Source organism: Bombus terrestris, chromosome 17, assembly GCF_910591885.1.
Source record: "Bombus terrestris chromosome 17, iyBomTerr1.2, whole genome shotgun sequence".
Taxonomy (NCBI): Eukaryota; Metazoa; Arthropoda; class Insecta; order Hymenoptera; family Apidae; genus Bombus; species Bombus terrestris.
The window spans coordinates 8936303-8955528 of NC_063285.1; the positions used below are offsets into that span (position 1 = coordinate 8936303).

Sequence of the window (19226 nt, forward strand, 5' to 3'; positions counted from 1 at the left end):
TCGATAACGCGTCAATTTCTGTTTCTTGAGCAACACGTTCCAAAGAGATTGAAATTTCTACGTTCTGAGTACATTTTTATTCCATTCACTTCGGTTTCTATCATTTCGAAAATATCATAAAAATCAGATAGGTACTATTGGTAGTATTGCGTTGTTTTGGTGTTTGAATCATGTTTGAACATGTGTGAGGCTAACAGGGAATAAGCTCTTCCAAAAATGATTGTTCCACACTTTACAGTTGACTGCTGACTAATCAACAACACCAGGAAACAATTAAGTTAATTTGATATTAATACAAATTATTCAAACTCTTGTCTTGTTCTAATGAATCATGTTTGAAATAATTTGAAGCCAGCAAGCAATAAGCTCTTCCAAAAGTGATTGTTCCACACTCTACAGTTGACTGCTGACTAATCAACAGCACCAGGAAGCAATTAAGTTAATTTAAGATGAAGATAAATTTTTGTATCTCTTGCTTTGTTTTAATGAATCATGTTTGAAATAATTTGAAGCCAGCAAGCAATAAGCTCTTCCAAAAATGATTGTTCCACACTCTACAGTTGACTGTTGACTAATCAACAATACCAGGAAACAATTAAATTTAATTGAGCTTAATAGCCATTGTTTAAACATTCGTCTATAAATAAAAATGGAACGAACTTTCTGTTCAATTGTAGGTCCTTTATGCACTTGCAACGTATGTATTTTCTTCTCACTTCGAGATAAAAAATCAATAGATTCAAAAGCAAGGTGTGCAAATACTGTTTCTTATTAAACACACTTGTGGAACAGTTTTAATAAGAAACTCGATCTGACCTTTCCTTCAGTTTCTTTTCGCAAATGGGTAGCTTTGAAGAAACAGCTTTGTTGTCATACAGAATCGTCAGTGAACGTTCTAAAACTTTGCAATTAGACCTTGTCGCTGTTTCAAAGTATATCCTCCCCATGGGTATAGCGTTTAAAGCGTCAAAGTACAAAGTACAAAGTGACGTTTTTCTGAAGTTGTTCAAGTACTCTGCAAAAGCAACGAGAACCGGAGATGCGCTTGTGATTACACGGGCTACAGTGCACGCTTTCTACCTTCTTACAAGCACAAGTTTTGTAATTATAAGTTCTTCGTTGTCAAAAGAAACCGTCATAAAACAGGGGAATTACTTTTGCTCTAAATTTCTCGAACTAATTATCTTAATTCGTGTATTAGGCGCGTACATCGTCTAAAACTTGCCATGTAATTGCATTTAATTTGGAATTTCCACGTATTCCAAGATTAAAACTGCGACATACTTGGAAACAACGTACACGCGCATTTCTGCTAACGCGGCCGAGATTGCTTGCACTTTGTTTGAAGGATCAGTTTGAGAGCAGAGCCGTTGGCAGTTGAGTTGCTCTCGCTTTTTTATTTGGGAGAACTTCGCAATTAATTCAGGCGTGAGAATTATAAATAAATAAATCGTCGTGTCGTGTTTAATAAACGTTTCTCTATGTCTGATTCTAGTTGAATCTAATGCTTAAATCTAAAGGTTAAAGTCTTTTTAGCCTGCAGATCTGATCCAACGTGTCAAGTAATTGAGCAACTAGCAGATTTTGGTGGTTATTAACCAATCTTTTCAGTTTCTTTCTAGAATCTTTTTAGTTTTGATTTCATTTGTCAGGATTTGTTCTGGATGTATCGTTTCCATGTCTTTTTTTTGTCCAGGATCATGCCCAGATATCTGACTGTGTCCTGCTTCGTGGTCAGAAGATGCCCCTCCACGTTCATCTCAATTATCTTGGCCATCCGCTTGCCCGTCAGCAGTATTACCTCGGTCTTCTCCTGTGTAATCTTCAATCCTTTATCGGCACACCACCCCACAATCACACCCACCGTCATACTTCATTTATTTTCCACCTCTTCCTGCTTGGCCACGTCGAGAATCACCGCCAAGTCGTCGGCAAAAGCGGTGGAAAAATCTTCAACTCCTTTAGTAGACCGTCGTACACCAGATCCCTGAGCAGTGGTCCAAGTATAGATCCCTGAGGGACACCCGCGTACACATTCCTCCTTACAGTTCCTCTTGTCGTCCTTACTATAATCTTTCTGTTCTAGAGATGATTCTCAAGGATGATTTCTGGGTATCCTTCTAGATTTTGCTTCTTCAAAGATCTTACTCCAGCTGAGAGTGTTGAACGCGTTCTTCACGTCCACCGCCGCCAACACACAAATCCTATTTCTTCTTTTGGATCAGTCAGCAAGATCCATTACTCAACGCAGGGCATCCACCGTACTTACTCTTCTCCTGAACCCATATTGGTCATCGTGAAATGGGTCCAGTCCCAGGCTTTCCTCAATTAGGTTCTTAAACGTGTACTCCCAGACTTTACTAAGTGCTGGAAGCACGCTGATCGGTCTGAAAGACGATGTTAACGTGGGATCTCTGCCCCGTTTAGGTATGAGCACCACCCTCGCTATCTTCCATTTCGCCGGGATCTTGCCTGTGTCGTTCACGGTATTCAACACTCTCAACACTTTCTCTGCTCCCTTTTCCACCAATGCTCTGACCGCTGTCCCTGGTATACGTCAGGTCCCCCTCTGAAATCCTGCAGTCGTCACTTTCTTCCTCTTCTCCTCAATTGGTTGAAATTCCTCAACAGACCTTGCCTTCTCTCCGTTGGCCTCGTCAGGAAGAGTTCGTCAACTGTAGCTCGAGCCCTATCCATGTGCAGGCAGTCCGTCTGTACTCTCGGGGCCATCATAAACATGCTGGCCCTGTACAGCCTCCCTCATGGGTCCCAGCCTCATCTTATTAGTTTGCAATTCTTCGCTCAGTCGAGTTGCGTCCTTGGTGCCTGTAATTCTGACTCTCAGGACCTTTCTTCTACTCCTAATCGTTTTCTTCCTTAGGACAGCTATTCTCATCATTCCACCAATAATTCGCACATTCTCTTCCCTATCGATGGATAATCCAGAGACACAAGTCGTTTCCAGGATAATCTATAAGCAATCACCCTGTGCCTCCTCGTCATCCATAACATCTGTAAATGACTTGCCATGGTATCCATCAAACATCAAAACAAATTTGCCCATGTCAGCATCCCTTGTCGAATACACCTTCTGATTTTAAAACTATGAAGGACATAGCAGTGGCCCGATGCCTGCCTGACTTTCGATATCCTCCCACTGGCATACTTCCTCGCCAGTCCCTTATTTAGGCTGACAATATCAATAAAACTGGTTCCTCCGTTCCTAATGAACGTGTAGTCGGTGTATGCCATTTTTATCGGAACGGTTCAACATATTCAGAAGGCTGGTTCCCCTGCGGTTGTTCTTCTTTCCATCCCATGCGGTAGCCTTAGAGTTGAAGTGGCCGGCGACTTTTCTACTGTGTCTGGCTTACGTTTTTTTATATTGTTAGCGTCTTTTGAAAGGAAGGATATGTTGTCTTTTTGTCATGGAAGAGGTTGAACAGTGCGGTTGTAGTTTTGCTGATGAAAACCCGATCGAGTTACTTGAGCCATCTTCGAGCTCATTAATTCAAATTGAAATAATTAGTCGAGAGTCTATGCTTAGGATTAAAGATTAAAAATGTCGGATTTTCCACGAGGAAGTTTGGAAAACACTTGGTTTATTTCTGTTTTCAATTGACCTTCAACAGAGTCGTCATTTATTATATTGTAAACTTTGATGGGCACTAAACACACGTTTACACGCTTGGGCAGTCGATGGCGGAATGATAATGTCCAGTTAAACTGATATTGAGATACATTTTGCAAATGAGCAAGCACAGTATCAAGGACCGACACTTTGTGGAATGGTCCAGTTGAAAGTAAACGTAGTTTTTCAACAAACGTAACTACGGTTCGCTTGAAATTAGCTTCCGGTGTGAAGCTAATTTGAACGACTTGCAGGAAGCCTCGAGTAACGCAAATGACAATCACAGATGAAGCAATCACAGCCGGCAGCTTTCTGCAGAAGGAAATTGAATTTACCGTTGCGCTGCTTCGTTCGCGGCAATCGCTAACAGCGGTGAAAAGATTCCGCGATACAACGAAACTTATAGCAGCCATTTTCCAGCTGAATAACGATCAATTACGAAGGAGAAAAATATTATCGAGGAAAGTTACGTTTCATGGAAGTAAACGAACCATACCCTCGTTACTTTCTTTCAAACTTATGCGTTTGTCTCTTGTATTTATTCAGTGTTGAATTTCATCTCTCGCGCTAATTTATTATACTAATTTAGTATATTTTGTATAATAATACACATGTGCGTAGGACATGCGCTGGCAATTAAAAGTTTGCTAATATAAATGGAATTTGTAGGGTGCTGGAACTGAATAGGAAGGGTAATTTGAAATGTTCCTGCTAAAGTTGATCAGGATGATGAAAAGTGGGATAAATATTATTTATACATTGAATAATTCATTAATAATTTAATAATTCACAAATAAATTTACAAATATTCAATTTACAAATTTACAAATATTTACAAATAATACAAGTGCAAGACGAGTAGCACGAAAGTTATAATAAAGTTGGTGCAACTAATCAAATTCGTAATTGCATAACGCATTCGGTTATTTCTGCATTTAAGAAGTTAAGAAATGTGAGATTGCCTTCTCCACGAATGAACAGCGACCGATCATACGATTAAGAAGTTCAATTTCGGTGAACAGATGTACGCGCCATTGTACGCGATACAGAAAAATGCAAACAGTGTCCAAAGTAAAATACTCGTCGTAGTATCAGCGATATAATTCGCATCAGTAAATATAAACTCTCATGAAAAGTCTGTATATTTCACTATGACTCATAAAAAATACAGACAGATGACAAACAAGATTCCAAAAAATCGCTAAAAATTACCTTGGATGCGTAACACGCGATAAAACTGCACAACGATCGTAAGCTCCGTGGAAATAAATCGGACCGGAAGCCGAGCGTACTTAAATATTTCCCACGTATCTATCGTGTTTTTAATAAAAATTATTGCATGTACTGTAATTATATTTCGCGACGCAGTACGTTGCAACTCGCAGGTCGCTGTCGAGTTACAATGGCGGGATATGCCTGCGAAAAGTTCCATTCAGAATCCACAACGATCACGAGAATCGACAGAGTTGTCGTCCGGTTGCTGGCGTCTTTCCGCGAGACACGCCGCAGCGTGAACGAACGACAGCCAACGTAGTAGAATTAGCGATCGTTACCGGTTAGCGCTATTTTTGTAGACTACTTCAGCGAATCTGGGTGCCGCCCGTTTCCCTTTCTGCGAAGGTGACAATTCTCGGTATGACGTACGTATTATATGCTGACGCGTTGCCGGGCTTTGTGCGTTTCTTTGGAATAGGAACGCTATTTATTGTCAGCGGTTCGATGGAAAGTAGCTAGTCGGACATTACCACATTTCAACGATGGCGAAGACAATTTTCCAAATTTTCGCGCGCCTTTCTTCGCAAAATTCGTCTTTTATCGCTATCTACCTGACGGGAATCCTCTTAGTACGGAAAGTCGCGTTTCGTTATTATACAGGTCGGCCGCGCTGTTATTAGACAGCGGTTTTCTTGTAAACGGTACGTGTTAGGAAAAAGTGGCAGAGAGAAAAGTTGTACAGTTTTCTATGGCCAATACAATGGCTATATTGTTTTTTTATGTTTGCAATATTTTTCAACAAATAACGACAACTTTCCCATTTTTTTTAACACACACTGTACGTTTCTCGGACTCGTACGAGAACGTGTGTCAAGACGAATTCATCCACATGCCACACGGTGAACGTCAAGGTCATACACAATTAACAGTGGAAGAATTCTTTCGAATATTACAAACTTATTCCATATTTTCCACGTATCGTCGTACCATAAGTACTGGCACACCCTGTATAAATACACGTCGATTAGATCGTACGTTCGAAAGGCGATAGAAAAATGCTCGCTTGATCGATTACGACGAAACAAACTTTCGACTATACGCAACAGATAGAAGGCAGTCGTCGTGCAGGAAAATGAATTTGTAAATAGAGGAAATTGAATTGGTGAAACGTATTTCATCTCTATACCGTAATTATAATGATCATAGGACGCGTGACGACTTTCTACGCGACTGATTCCGACGTTCGCGGAGAAATCAATATCCAAGCAAGCGGAGATCAGCCCGCGTCCGTCGTTCTATTTCTGACCTGCATTAATGCGTACGTCGTTTACAATGCAAATATCGGGCTCGCGTCGTTGCAATTTATCGGAGCCTCGCTGCATCGATCATAATCACGCGTAACGACGCGTATTCCGTCGTCCGAAGAGCTGGTGGAAAGCGGGAAATCTGGATGGAGTTTCACGATCAAATTCCGTGTTACCTGCACCCGTGTAAACACGCCATTATCAATTCGCTGCATTTTTAATTCGTTGCACCGTGCGAACGTCCGACCTGCCTCCGGTTTACCCCCACCACATTCTATTACATTCTGTTTCACTTTGCTCGTGAGCTGCCACGTGCGATTACTCGAGTACTCGTACGCGCACGAATAAAAATGACGAATTAGTGGATTTTACGATCCGGTTTTTACGGTGCAGCGAGAGAAGGTTAGGTCAGAAGGTCGGAAAGACACGACCGAGCAAATCGTTCGTTCTCGAACGACCTGTGACGTTCTGGTCTGCGGTATATACGTACATATATCGCGATCATCAATTGACAAAAGATGGCGCAGGTTCAACGACCCCGTGTCTCATCTGTTGCCAGCCAGCCACGCGATTTTAAAGATCGCTTCGCTTCGCGATGTAGAACGCGATCGATTAATCAACGAACACGCGACACGCGGAAATTTTCTTCCGCGATCTTTCTCGAGATAACATTGTTCTCTAATTGACAGTTTCATCGAACTCGTTGATTCAATTTCTGTCGTAACAGAAAATTTCCTATCGATCGAATCAGATGCTGTTTGCGACTCATTTAATGTTTCGAACGTGTCGATTGGAAAATAACGTTGAACGAGAGTGGGACGTGGAAAATGGATGGAAGCACAAGTGCCGTGAATAATTGCGAGCCGGAATTATTGTGTCTATTGCGTTATTTCTGCAATGTTTCAAAGATCGTTCAATGTTGCAAAAAATCGTTTTTCCAAAGGACAGATTGAATAACTGCTGCAGGACACCAGATAGAAGACAGAAAGGTGATTTTTCAAGTACAAAGTAAATTTTCCAGTGTAAAAATCTGATTTCCAGGCTTCGGAACAGAATTATCACGTCGGCCAGCATCGAGCTGTGACTTCAACGAGATCGAGAAAATCTGCGGGCGAATTGTGGCAAACAAGTTCACGGTAGAGGAAATAAAGTTAAACTTGACAGAAGAATAAAATCCGCGTGGGAGGATGTTAAAAACGAAACTTTAAACGAGTCAGTGGATTAATTGAAACAGTCAGAAATAGAGGAAAATTCACGAAATATTGAGCGAAAATGTAAGAAAATTAGTTCGTACGTAACAAGCTGAGTTTATGTTTCTTCGCAGCCAAAAGGAGAAAGGAAACAGTTTCAAGAGAAAATCAAGCATTTTCCGCGCTTGCAAAGAAGAAAGTATCTTCATAGTTTTCTTTTCTATTATAACGTGAAATTACGTAAACGATTCTGCTACAGTTTCTTCGAATATTATGAGAAAACTAGAAATAGGACTGGGCTTGTAATTATTCACCGCGCTGTAAGTACGTAAAGTAGACTCCATTTGTCTTAACTGATCGGAAAATAAACAGATGCCGTAAGTGGAATCCATGTAATAGAAGTTGGTTGTTTCCGCTCGTTATCTACGATCTCTCAACAAACAGTGGCTAACAATAAGTTACAAGTAATAGGTTGAATAAGTGGATTACGTTAGCAAGAGTACGGCCAATGCACTGAAAATAAAGGAAAATCCGGGAAATATCGATCGAGAAGGTAATAACGAAATTCACATGGAGTTTGTATTCTTCTCACAGACGAAAACGCAATTCTATGGAAAAATGTGATCTTTAAGAAGAAGATTTCTAATTATTTTCTGTTATCATGTGAGATTATATAAACAATTTTTGTTTTAACTTTTCCGTCTGTAATTTCGTTTTTGCCGATGTTATAGCTTCTTGCTTTTTTTAATCTCAGAAAAATTCCAAGTTTGTAGAATATCATTCATTTTAGGCGAAGCAACATCTAATATAAATATAATATATATATGGAGGAAATGAAAAATTTGTTCAAGTCAGTGGTGGAAAATGTAACATGTAATTTGTAATTATTCATGTCATTGAAGGTTGATGAAATTAAAAATTGTGAGGAATATATCGGTTCGCAAGTCTCTTACTGAGAATTTTCACTGCAACAGTGGCATCTGCCTGAAATGTACAAACCTAGCATTATCTGTACTGGCGATGCATAATTAAAATAAATGAGAATAATAATTACATTGAACGAGAATGACGCCTTTTATTGTGAAAATAATTTAAAAAATAATAATAAGAAGAACACAAAAATTGTTGCCAAGGTCGTCTGTATCGCTTCATATTACGATATAAAGGAAAACTGAAGATGCAGCAAAGAAGAACTTTCCTCTTTCGGGAAAAATGAAAATTCCTCTGAAAATTGCCTTTCTGGCTGCGAGAATATTAAAACTCAATGTCATTTTCCATTCCAATTTTCCTTTATCCACCACTGCTTCTATTAGTCAGTTAGGTTAGTAATAAAAATTGTTCCAAGTTCCACTAACTTTGATCAAGTTCGACGATATTTTCTACGGTTGGCTGCTCTCGATCCTGTACTTTTCTTCCCAAAATTTCCACAACAGGTTCTCGTTCGCCCTCAGATGGGGTTAGGTTGGGATTAGGTTGGGGTTAGGTTAATTAGGTAACTCGACGCTGGCCACGCTAGCCAAACCATCTCGTCGAAAGATCGTCTTCTAAATGCAATGATTCGTCGCTCAACAGCTTCCAACGTCCCATGGCGTGCAATTTGGCCCATTAGAAAAATAACTTTCCTTAACATACGCAGCCATGATCAGCGGTTTCTCGAAAATAGCGGTAGCGGCCCATGACCATAGGCAAAGGGTTCCAAGGTCGAAGCACACGTGTTGACGAAACAACGTTCGAGGACGGGACGTCGTAAAAGAATAAATGCTGGGTCCTACTGAAAAAACCATGGGCCTCAGAAAATGAGTCGATAATCGATTATAGCCCATCATAGTAATTCGTGGTAGTTGCTGGTAGTGACACCATTGGTTGATCAAACAGATAGTCATATCAAGTTTGTATCAGTTCTGTATCGTCGTCGTCGCTTCAGCTGCACCTGCAAAACGTTACGATCTAAAACAATGCATACGCAACATTGAAATAGACATCGTTAAAGTAAAAGAGGTGGAGCACTTGAGCAACACTTAACACGTGCTCGAGGAACAACAGGGCAAACAGGTTTCGCTTTATAATTGTTCGCAGTGCCGTATCTAATTTATCCGCGACACTGAGAAGTAATTTGGGCATCCCCAAAAATCTCTGCTCGTGCGTTGAAACTAAAACGACGAGAGGTACAGTTAACCTGTCAACTGGGGAATTTAGTGTCAGAATTGCCTTACGTGGCGCTTGGTTAGAATCAAGCAAACGACGAGTATGTACGTGCAACGCAGGCCAGATGCTCGTGTTATGAATTTGACGAAAAAGATAAAGCGGAACGAGCAAGGATTATATTTTTAAGAAATAATAATAAGAAATCTACGATTCATCGTTGAAGAAAATATCGCTGTTGGAAACATAAAAATTGCCAAAAAAATAATGAAATTGATAAATGAACAAAATTAAAGAAAAGAAAATTTCAGAAATTCAGTTGATTTTCAGTGTGGCATTTCTCGAAGCAAATTTGGGCGTACAAAGTGGCGTTCCGTAGGTCGAGCTTTCGTTTTTTCAGTGCAGACGACGCATCCTCGAAGCGGATTTGCTTTTGACGGTACAACTGCTACAAAGCTGTTTAAGCTGCTATAAAACACAAAACAATCTCGGGAATGGCTGATATGGCAGCAAAGAGAATAATCAAATAAACAAATAATCACACTCTTTTGTTATAATATTTGTTATACATAATAGGTTCATTGAAAGTATAAAGAAAACGTACCATTAAATGTCATTTTATGCTAAATGGCAATTTTTTCTTTCACACGACGAGTATATACGTCAACCACACCGAAATAAAGCTTCGCATTGACGTGTATATACGTCGGACGCAGTTAACTGGTTAACCAGATGATGTGGTAAGTGGAACAGGATAATTCGTTCGGTCGGCGTTTCATCCGGCGATGAATTACGTTCCGTCGCTGAAACGGAAGCAGAAAGTGAAATCGACGTTCCGGCGCAGTCGGATCTACGGCGACGGCCCTGAAACTTTCTACCGTCGCGAATTCTCGTTTGGCTCATGAATTCGTTTAACCAAATAGCTGTTACGACTTATTGGAGAAGCGTGTACTTAAAATGTGCGGCGAAAAGTAAGCAATGACGAGTATACTCGTCGAATACAGAGTACGTGTAGTTGATGTAATAGAATTAAGATATAAAGAAACGGCTGTTTTATTTCTTAATTTGATCACCGACAGGGTTCGTCGTTACATGAAATACTGCCATTTCTTCGTGACGAGTATACTCGTCAAGCACAGAGTACGTGTAGCTGTCGTAATATAGAATTAAATAGCGACGAAACGGCTGTTTTATTTCTTAATTTTATTATCCACAGGGTTCGTCGTTACATGAAATACTGCCATTTCTTCGTGACGAGTATACTCGTCAAGTACAGAGTACGTGTAGCTGTCGTAATATAGAATTAAATAGCGACGAAACGGCTGTTTTATTTCTTAATTTTATTATCCACAGGGTTCGTCGTTACATGAAATACTACCATTTCTTCGTGACGAGTATACTCGTCGAACACAGAGTACGTGTAGCTGTCGTAATATGGAATTGAATTGCGACGAAATGGCTATTTTATTTCTTAATTTTATTATCGATAGAGCACGTCGTATCATAAAATACTATCATTTCTTGGTGACGAGTATACTCGTGAAACATAGTACGTATAGCTGTCGTAATATGGAGCTAAATTGCGACAGTTCTACCTGAGCAGCCGAGCTAAACGGACGTGCGAAATAGTGCTTCAGTGAAAGTGTGGCAAGTGGGAAAATAATGTGATAACGTCGACGCCCATCGCCACATGGTGGAAAATGCAAATTCCATTAATAAAAATATCAAGTAAAGGCTAAACATTTTATATAAATAGACTCACAAGCTCTACCAACCCAAGGCATCTAATAAACGAAGAACAAAGGTATGTAGTTACAAACAAGACAGACATGGAAATAACACAAGACAATGATGAGAACAGTGAACTAACCCACCATGACGAAAGCTGGACGGTGACAACTTCCTGCAAAAAACGTAAAGTATCCTCGTGCAAGCGGCAGGAAAACTGTAGTAGCATAAAAAAAACAATGGCTGCAGGATATCAGGCCCAGTGACTCATTTAGCGTGTGGCGGCACTCGACAAGCCAAATACCACCACTCGACACTAACTAGTGTCGGACGACGGCAGTGCAGTAGTTAGCGCCTTAGGTTACGAACGTTCGGAGCCCGGATTCGAATCCCGGCGACCGGAGTTCGATTTTTCTTCTACGCAACTAAATTAGGAAGAAAAATCAGCAGTACCCCAGCAGCGACACATCTGCAGCCCTTAACAACAATTACTCCAGACGAGGACCAGCGACAATCATCATGGATCATACCACCTCAAGCGCACTGCCAGAAGAGACAGTAACAGACCCAACTGAAAAAGAATAACACGCATAATAAACCTCATCATTGAGCTAGACAGGAAAAGAAAATTATACCATAAAATAACTAAAAGTGTATAGACCAAGTCAAAGTTCAAACCAACACCCCAGAAACATTTAGAAAAGTGACAAGAACGCTAAAAGAAAAAACTTCAGGGCATCACACCTACCAGCTGAAAGCCGATGAAAGTTGTAAAATAGTAATCAGAGTAAGGATTACACCCAAAAACAAATACAAATATCATATGCGAGCAACTAGCATATGATAAGAGTAAGAGCAATAAACAACTGAGGTGAATATATCGTGATAGGTGCGAAAGGAATGCTCACAAATAGATATTTGTTTTACAATATATTTTGGGTGTACACTGATGTGCAGAACTCGCGGTTACTATTAACGGTGTGTCATTCGCGGTTAACAGTTCGGCTACTGGTCAATGTGTTTTGATGCGACGGAAGTTGGGCGATGATTGCGCGAGATGCCGAAGACTTGGATTGTTGATTGACTCGGACCGTGCGATTGTAACGACCGTTGTGTGTCGACTCTATGTAACAAGTCTGTTACATAAACCCCACTTTCCGTCACGATGATGCTTTTTTTTTATTTGCTAGAATATTTACAATCAATTCTCGTTGAAAATTTTCAGTAGCTTCATTTGGCGTGATACAGTGACATGGTTTATAATATTTTATATTGTTGGTTCTAGTAGGATCTAAGGATTTAATCTAAAGGGTAGACGGGTTCTCGATTATTGCTGAACTGACTGTTGCTATAACGGGAGAAAAGGTCAGAAGAGAGTTCCGCCGAGGAGTTGATTTGGACATATCTAGGCGAGATATCTATGAAAAATATATATTTATATAAATAATATATAAATAATATATAATAATATATTAATAATATAAATAATATATAAATAATATATAATAATATATTAATAATATAAATAATATATAATAATATATTAATAATATAAATAAATATATATTTATATTATATTTATATGATATTTGTATCTATGAAAAATAGCGATAGTGGATTTTTTGTGACTCTATGTCTTATGTTGCTGATGTTAGTTACTTCGTGGCCATGCTTTAAAAGTTCGTCTAGATCGACTGAGTGGTGGATGTTGCGTAGCACCACACGAAATGGTGTTTCTTGCTTGAGCTGGTAAGTGTGGAACTTGGCATTCAAGGTTTCTAGCAACTTTGTTGATTTTCTATAGGCGTCTGGCTTGGTCGGCAGAATTTTTACACGGTTTGCTGTTGAGTGCCGAAGCGTGCAGACGTGTGTCCAGTGCCCTGTGAAGTTCACGAAACAACACGTGACGCCCATCTCTCGAAAGCGAATCTAACAAACCTAGCCAAGTGTTCGCAAACGTGCTAGTGTAAAATCCAACGCTACTAATCTCTGACCCGAATCACAGCTCGACTAGTTATTCTAAATTGAATTAATTAGCTTGATAATGGCCCAATCATCTCAAGCGGGCTCTCCGGAGCTAAGTTACAACTGGAAGTTACAGCTGGAAACATTAAAGATGAATGTGAGCAGAAGCCAAACCAATCCACCAGCTAGCCAAGTGACCACCTATAGCAGGTTCTCAATACTGGAGGCAACAGAAGACTCTATGGACACAACCGAAGCTGTGAATAGACAACATACCCAAAGAACTCCCCCTCCTCCGTCAATCTTCATTGACGATGTCATTGATATTCAAACAATAACAAAGACTATTCGAAAAGATATCAGCAGGAGGACTAGAAGTTAAAAATTAGTGACGATGATGCAGCAAAGGAAAACTTTGATGGGGTGTGTCTAAGGATGCGAGATCATCGGATTCGTTGAGTAAAGCTTTGGTTCGAAAAGTGAGGGAAATGTACGTCACTGTTTATTGGCTAATTTTGTGTTGGTCGTTGGAAAAGGACGCTAACTGCTCTTGAGAGGAAGTTGGTGGTAGACTTAGAGACTGATAAAACAAAGACTATTTGTCTCTCTGGAGGACCTTAACTAAAATAAATCCTAAGATTTATAGCGGGTCCTTAGGCTAGCTGGTAAATATTCGGTACGAATGTATCGGCATCTGGCAATCATCTTGTCCGCAGGAATAGGATCCTTGTGTAGCGTGCCACGGGATAGAAACCGTTGGAAAGTTTACTGTCGAGTGCCGCCACGCAACATACGATACTAAACAGCCATTATCGCTATTTCTAATAAAGCTTAAAAAGCAACAACAAAGAAATATTTGAAATTAAAAAAGTTTTAACGATAATAGTAACAGTGGAGCCACCAAGCCATAAAAAAGACACACTGCAATGCATACACATTAGACATCAATATGGACACGCAAAAAATTATTGCAACAGAAACCCGACGTGTGTCAGATGCGCAGAAAAGTACCTAACAATAAACTACCCAAACATAGGAACAATAAATGAAGTAAAATGCTTCAACTGCAATGGAAATCACCCAGCTGGCTACAAAGGTTGTGTAGTCAGAAAACAACTGCAACGCAAACTGTTCCTGCCGCTACGAAACAGGACATACATTAACATACAAGTCCAACAGAACAGCACAAAATCCGAGACAATACCAAATACAGAGCACGCAATAAACACTAAACACATCAGCACCAACACCTTTGGTAGTCGAAGCTACGCGCGATTAATCAGCCAATCGCCACCTTTAGACAACCAAAATCAGAACAATATGAGCAACGACACTACAGAAATCAAGGAACTGCTCAAACAGTCTATAAAAAACACCGAGATGCTAACAAAAATGCTAAGCAAACTAAACGCAGTTCTCAGACAGCAAACGCAACAAATCACAGTCATGCTACAACTGCTTACAAACGTGCTAAGCAAAAAATAAAAATGGACACGTTGAAAATAGCAGCCTGGAACTCAAACGGCCTACAACAACGGGTCCTAGAAACTAAAACATTCCTGTATAACAACAATATCGACATATTACTCGTTTCAGAAACACAATTCACTCCAAAAAGCTACATGAAAATACCATATTACACCATATATGATATCAAACACCTCTCAGGAAAAGCGCACGGAGGGACCGCAGTGATAATCAGGAACGATATCAAACATTTACACAGCAAAGTTAATAAGAAATATATACAAACAACCACAGTTACAGTTCAAACTAGCAGCGACTACTTCTAGTTGTCAGCAGTATATGTACCACCGCGACACAAAATAACATCACAAATATGGGAAGAGTACTTCCAACACTGAGGGGACAAGTACATCGCAGCGGAAAACTACAACTCAAAGCATACGCTATGAGGATCAAGAATTACTACACCTCGAGGTAGAATCCTGGAAAAATACAGTAGATATAATAACCTCAATATATTACCCACGGGTAGATCGACATACTGGCCGACAGACCTGAGCAAAATACTTGACCTACTCGACTTTGCAGTTACAAAGGGATTAAACACAAACCCATGGCGCCCTAGAAATGATGACATACGGAGGGATCTGGGAATAACGGTCAAGGAAATAATTGGCAGTTATGCGGGAAGATACAAAAAAAGAATAGCATACATATTGCGACGAAACGGCTGTTTTATTTCTTAATTTTATTATCCACAGGGTTCGTCGTTACATGAAATACTGCCATTTCTTCGTGACGAGTATACTCGTCGAGCACAGAGTACGTGTAGCTGTCGTAATATAGAATTAAATTGCGACGAAACAGCTGTTTTATTTCGTAATTTTATTATCGACAGGGCTCGTCGTTACATAAAATACTGCCATTTCTTCATGACGAGTATACTCGTCAAGCACAGAGTACGTGTAGCTGTCGTAATATAGAATTAAATTGCGACAAAATGGCTGCTTTATTTCGTAATTTTATTATCGATAGAACTCGTCGTATCACCAAATACTGCCATTTCTTCATGACGAGTATACTCGTCAAGCACAGAGTACGTGTAGCTGTCGTAATATGGAGTTGAATTGCGACGAAAAGACTTTTATTTCTTAATTTTATTACTGACAGGACTCGTCGTATCACAAAATACTGCCATTTCTTCATGACGAGTATACTCGTCAAGCACAGAGTACGTGTAGCTGTCGTAATATAGAATTAAATTGCGACGAAACGGCTGTTTTATTTCGTAATTTTATTATCGACAGGGCTCGTCGTTACATGAAATACTGCCATTTCTTCGTGACGAGTATACTCGTCAAGCACAGAGTACGTGTAGCTGTCGTAATATAGAATTAAATAGCGACGAAACGGCTGTTTTATTTCTTAATTTTATTATCGACAGGGTTCGTCGTTACATGAAATACTGCCATTTCTTCGTGACGAGTATACTCGTCAAACACAGAGTACGTGTAGCTGTCGTAATATGGAGTTGAATTGCGACGAAAAGACTTTTATTTCTTAATTTTATTACTGACAGGACTCGTCGTATCACAAAATACTGCCATTTCTTCATGACGAATATACTCATCAAACACAGCTAACTGGTTGACAGGATCTCGTCACGACGCGACCCGTACAACAAATTTACTTACTCGCGCGCGTTCATACCGTACACGCTGCCTGGGAAACTAAATAACTAAAAGAAAAAGAACACGATTTTTCACCATTTTCCAAACATGTCATACTCTTCGATCAATCGCGAACAGCGCTTGTAGTAAACGTACACTGTGAGTGCCAAAAAACAATTTTTTCAGAAGGGGAAGACATCCTGCGCGTTTAACGTGGTGGAAACTCGTGAAAGGGAAAAGAACATTCATAGAAAAGTTCTCTCTTTCGAGGTTCGTTCATCCGTACATTTGGAAGTTTGTAATCTGTAAAAATTGGAAAATTAAAAAATTGCAAATATCCGCGCGCCTGACAGCGAAAAATACAACTTCGCGAAAGTCTGTCGCATCCACGATGCCATGAAACTCGCTGCAACTTTTAATTGAACTTCTCCCCTCTATCTCGTACAGTTTCTGAAATATTCACGATACTATGAAAATTCGAGATTTCTTTGATGGAGTATCTTCACCGCTGGCCTGGTTTTCCTGCAGAAGAAAGACATCGTTCTCGTCATTAGCATCGCATAAACCACGTCCGCGCAAAGTTTCAAATTTTTCACAACCTCCCAGTTTCCCAACTTCCCTTGTTCGTAAGTTGAGCTAAGAGTTGACAGACTCTTCTTATAACGCCATTAAAAATTACCGATCTCCACGTTTCCGCTATATTTCAGGGAAATCAGATACGAGTTATTTCGTCTTTTTCCTCGAAATTACTTAATTTTCTAATTATAATTTTATTTCGTTCTTTAGATAACGACAAATTATAATAACTTCAAAATTATCGTCGTCAGTCTTTTCTCAGTTGCGAGCCTACACACCGTGCACACGTGTGCGCGATAACCTGCATCGATGCACAAGCTTGCACGCGAATGCCGGCGGAAATGTCGTTGGCGGCGAACGCTTTAAATTTTAAATGTCGCAATCCGGAAAGCGTGACAGTAACCAAACGCTGAGCGTCCTCGCCGTATTAACCTGGTAACTGTAAATGGATGTAATTACAGTTAAGTCTCTTGTCCGACATGATCTCCCTTTTTCTCCCTCTCTCTGTCTCTCTTTTGCTCGGTATTTTATGCGCCAAGTCGTCGTAACATGATTTCATCTCGTTACGTGGCATTCATTTCGTCTGTTTCGCTGTGTACGCGATTTTCGAGCGGTTCGCTCGTGGTCACGCGAATTTCAATTGCTCTGAACGCGACCATGCAGCCTTGCAAAGTCGATCCGAGTCTCTGGTCCGGTTAGTTTTTCCATTGAAAGAAGCTTTTCCTCTGAATAAAAGTTAAAAAGCGCGCGCACGTAGTTGCGCGAGTGTAGCTTCTGTTTTCTATAATTCTGTATGCTTTTTCAATGGAATCGCATATTTAGTAGTTTCAGCTGAGAAGATGAAATGTTGAAACGAAGCATTCAGAGTATACAGGGGGCGAGCGAATAACATTACAAGCATTGCTTGTGAAAAAATGAGAAGAAAATGTGGAGTAAAATTTCCTCATTTAAGGCTCGGTTTGCGAAAAAATCGAATTTGAAAATTAATCAAGAACAGTTGAACGTGGCTCATTTCTGATCAACGAAGGTGTCACACCTTGTGGTTCCTGCACCTAGAAAAACAGCTACAAACTTCTGACTGATCAAGTATTGTTTACTTTTTAATTATTATGGTTTTTATTTAATTAAATGAGCACTGCGAGCGATTCGTATTGTCATCGATGTCAGTCTTTTGCTAAGTGAGTTCTTTTATACCTACAATTTTTCTTATTTTGGTATATACAATGCTAATCTCTTGGCGACCAGACATTTTCAAGTACGAGATACGTATTTCGTATCATTTTCCAATAATCGGTAAGTTGTAAGTTATTTCTAATTTTTGTCAACATTTTCAAAAATTCGTAGTTTTATTATACTTTGATAAGGAAATAATTACACCTTTGTAGTAGCTGGTGGTATATTTCTTTATATCTTCTTGGAGGATCGTTATCTTACGAGTAAAACTCTGCAATAACTTGTTTCAATATTTGTTCGATACCAAATCGTCTACCTGCGGACAAATTACGATCTTTTCGTAATTTCCAGTTTTATCTTAAAGTGAATTGTATTTCTCTTGCAGAAAGGTTCGAACGTTTGGCTAAAGCATCGCTTGTGCGGTAGATCGACGACTATGATAAGCAGCTCAGAATCTTTTTAGATCCTTTTGTAACCCGAGACGATAAGAAATCGGACTGATTAACTCCTATACCGACCGCGTCACTGAAAAACCGTATTACCGACGGAGATTTCATCTTCGGATATTTCGTGAAGAAACGTTACTCGACTTATTCCTTCTCATTTAGAAAAAACAGGCGCGTTAAATAAATAAAACGTACGTCTATCACTCGCAACGTTTATTTCAATAAGAAGATTAAGAAATGACCGATTAATTAGCTATTCGAAAGAGATGGAGAGCAGAAGAGAAAAAATGATGCGATTTCTATTGAAATAATTTTCGTCGCCATTTAAAACGGATAACAATCCCCTCTACTAATTTAATTGATTGCTGTGTATAATTCGATGTTGTACTGCGTCTGTTATTTCCATCTCAGTCTCGATTTAATCAGCTGCGTTTTATCAATTTCTACAGCGTTGCATGTATGGTTTAACGCGTATTATGACATTAATTTCGAATGGCAGCGCTGCAGGGTTAGGAATTCGATATTGCACTGTTGTTGCACTGCGCCTCGGCGTGCGCGTGACAGGCAGCGCCACGTGAAATGTACCGAAAAAATTCCAATTTCATTCCGAAACGAAGCTTAGAAAGAGAGAGAGAGTGTCTCGTGGAATTCGTTATATGTCTCTATACTACACAGGCAAATATTGATTTTCCACTTTAAAATAGAGAGCTCTAAAATGG

General features: G+C 39.7%; 1 protein-coding gene across 6 annotated transcripts in view; it reads left to right on the plus strand.

Moving 5' to 3' along the window:
• The window catches only part of LOC100651026 (phosphofurin acidic cluster sorting protein 2), a 167593-nt gene that overhangs the window by 72473 nt on the left and 75894 nt on the right, over positions 1-19226 (plus strand). The gene's annotated exons all lie outside the window — the stretch shown is intronic.